We start from the raw sequence: 3,455 nt of genomic DNA on the forward strand, positions 1-3,455 counted from the left end.
TTTCCGGAGTTGTTGATGTTGTTGCTTCCAAGGGAGGTTGTTGTTGTTGTTGCACTTCCAAGTTTGAGCTAGCTACCACCATAGCCAATGAGGCTTTCTTTGCTTGAAGGCTCTTTTGTCTTGTTGATAGTGCCTTTGCCTTAGGAGCCTTTGTTGCTCCTTTTGTCCTTGCCATTGATGATTTAACCAAGAAAAGAGTGAAAATCTTCAATTTCCAAGTATACCCAAATCGATTTTAAGGTGAAAGGCTTTGCCTTTATAATTTCAAAAATCGACTCAAAGGTTGAAGATTTTGGTGCTTGGTTTGATTTTTGTTGAAAGAGGAGTGATTAATTTTTGTTAGAAGGATCATTTGATTTGATTTTGATGAATGTGGGTGAGGAAATCTTGTTTTTGTACTTGCATATCCCTTGTCATTTTCCAGTTCCATCTGTGTACTTGCATATCCCTTGTCATTTTTCATTCTTCAAAATCCCGTGTTCTTCATTGTGGGGGCACTACTAAGGCATGAATAGCCTAGGCAATTGTTATCCCCACACTAAGCTAAAGCACTACACATCAATTGAATCATTAGTCCCTCCATCACTTCTCTCAAAAATGATAATTATCTTGATCAAAGCATAAGAATCCAAGAATGACAAAAATGCAATGTAAGAATTAAAATGCGAGTTAGGGAGTTAGGAATATTTACAAATGGTGGTTTAGGGAGGACTCCACCAAACTCTCATCCTTAGTGAGATGTCATGGGGGCATGTCCAAGGTGTTGTTGATATTGCTCAACACCTTGAAGAAGTAATCAAAAGCTTGTTCATTATCATGATAAAGATCTTCAATAGACCTTTGCCCTTGTCGTCGGTCTTGATCGATAGCATTACCAATATAGGGATTGAAAATCCCTTCAAACGCATCGTCCCAAAGACCACAAACTTCATCCACTTGATCACTAAATATCTCTTGAGTTGATGGAGACAACTCTCCAATTTTCTTGTCTTGGCCAATGACGCCATCCTCTTCATTGCTCGACTTTGGTGAGGTTTTCAAACTCTCTTTGTTACAATTCACTTGCTCTTTGAATGGAGCATCTTCAATTTTCTTCTTCCATTGGAATTCCGACTTCTTCCTATCATCCTTCCGGCTATAATGATCAACCATAAAACATGGTTCATGCAAACGGGGAGCTCTCATGGTCTTGTCAAGATTGAAAGTTATGCTCTCATCTCCTACTTCTAGAGTGATCTCTCCATGCTTCATATCAATCACTGCACCCGCGGTGTGTAAGAAAGGTCTTCCTAGAATGATTGGAATGTTGGAGTCTTCTTCCATGTCAACAATGACAAAGTCCACCGGGATGAAAAATTTCCCAATTCTTACGGGAACATATTCCCATATCCCTAATGGTGTCTTCGTCGATCTATCGGCCATTTGGAGTGTGATATTGGTGCATTTAAGCTCTCCCATCCCCAACCTTTTACTCACCGAGTACGGCATAACACTCACACTAGCCCCTAGATCACATAAGGCTTTGTTGATCGTGGTGTCGCCAATGGTACACGGTATTGAGAAGCTTCCCGGATCTTTGAGTTTTGGAGGTGAACTCCCTTGAAGTATTGCACTACTCACCTTAGTGAAGGCGATAGTCTCAAGCTTCCGGATCGACTTCTTCTTTGTGAGGATGTCTTTCATGTATTTTGCATAGGCCGGCACGTGATTGATTAATTCCATGAAAGGAATTGATACTTCCAAATTCTTCACAATTTCCATAAATTTTCCAAGTTGGTCATCAAATTTGGGCTTGGATTGACGACTTGGAAAAGGAAGTCTAATCATAATGGGCTCCTTCTCCTTGACCTTGTCTTCATTTTTCTTTGCAATTTCTTCTTTTGATGGTTCTCCATCCTTGGAGTTTTGCACAATTTCTTCTTTATCACTAGCTTCCACAACTTCATCCTCAACTTGCTTCTTCGATGCTTCATACCTTGTACCACTCCTCAAGTGAATGGCACTAACCGTTTCATGTCTTGGGGGATTACTTTGAGGTGTTAATTGCCCCTTTTGTCTTTGTGAGCTTGAAGATGCTAGTTGAGTCAATTGGGTTTCCAACATTTTGGTGTGAGCTAGGATGTTGTTGATGGTGGTTTCCTTTGCTTGACTATCCTTTTGCATTTGAGTGAAAAACTCTTGTTGATTCTTTTGCATTTGAAGGACCGCTTTTTGAACATCAAAACCTTGGTCATTTTGTTGATTGTATGGAGGTTGATTTTGGTAACCTTGGTTTTGGTTGTAAAAGGGTCTTTGATTTTGGTTTCTCATGGGAGGTGGGGTGTATGTTGTTTGAGGGTTTTGAACATTTTGGCTTTTGTATGAGAGATTTGGATGGAATTTGGTGTTTTCATTGTAATAGTTTAAATAAGGGGTTCCACTCTTGTATGCTTGGAAAGCATTCACTTGTTCATTTGTTCCCCTACATTCACTTTGGTCATGTCCCAAAGTTCCACAATTCTCACATATCCCACTTGGGATTGATGAAGATGCCGTCATGGCATTAACATGATGCTTTGGTGATTTTGAGGCTTCTTCAAATCTAGCCATAGCTTTTTCAAACTTCAAATTGATGGTATCAATGTGAGCACTAAGTTGAGCACCCAATTGAGTAATGGAATCCACTTCATGCTTTCCTCCTCTAGTAGCCTTGCGAGGTCTACTATATTGTGAGTTATGGACCGCCATTTCCTCAATTTTGTTCCAAGTTTGATTGGTATCAACTTCGGTGAACATTCCATTTGATCCCATGTTGAGAATGTTCCTTGAATCTTCATAAAGACCATTCCAAAATTGTTGTACCAAGAACCACTCGCTAAGTCCATGGTGAGGACATGAGCGACAAATCCCCTTAAACCGCTCCCAAGCTTCATACAAAGATTCTTCATCCCTTTGCTTAAAGCCCGTGATTTGAGCTCCTAGCATGTTAGTCTTTTCCGGTGGATAGAACTTTTTGTAGAAAGCTAGAGCCAACTTCTTCCAAGAATAAATTCCGAGAGTAGCCTTATCAAGGCCTTTCAACCATTGTTTCGCGGTGCCAATTAGAGAAAAAGGAAATAAGACCCATCGTATTTGGTCTTGAGTTACACCGGTTTGAGAAATCGCATCACAATAGTCACAAAAAGTCTCCATATGAGAATGAGGGTCTTCACTAGGCATCCCCATAAATTGGCTTCTTTCGACTAATTGGATAAATGCGGATTTGGGAATAAAATTTCCGGTTAGATGTTGTGGTGTGGGAGTACCATTGGGTAGGTTCTCCTCGGTGGGTACGGAATGTGATGAAAACTTAGGCATTGTGGGTTGATTTTGTGTTGGGTTCTCCTCACCTTCTCTTGCAAAAGGGTTGATGAACTCAATAGTATTTGGTTAAATATCTACAACCTCACCAATACCTCTCAAAGTTCTCCTAGAAA

General features: G+C 40.2%; 1 non-coding gene across 1 annotated transcript; it reads left to right on the forward strand.

Moving 5' to 3' along the window:
- The first annotated feature begins 2,857 nt into the window (after positions 1–2,857).
- Positions 2,858–2,964, forward strand: LOC141635121 (small nucleolar RNA R71). Its single transcript, XR_012539826.1, has one exon. It is a non-coding gene; the product is annotated as a small nucleolar RNA R71 (small nucleolar RNA).
- Positions 2,965–3,455: the final 491 nt, after the last annotated feature.

The sequence above is a fragment of the Silene latifolia genome, chromosome Y (assembly GCF_048544455.1).
Source record: "Silene latifolia isolate original U9 population chromosome Y, ASM4854445v1, whole genome shotgun sequence".
NCBI classification, from domain to species: Eukaryota; Viridiplantae; Streptophyta; class Magnoliopsida; order Caryophyllales; family Caryophyllaceae; genus Silene; species Silene latifolia.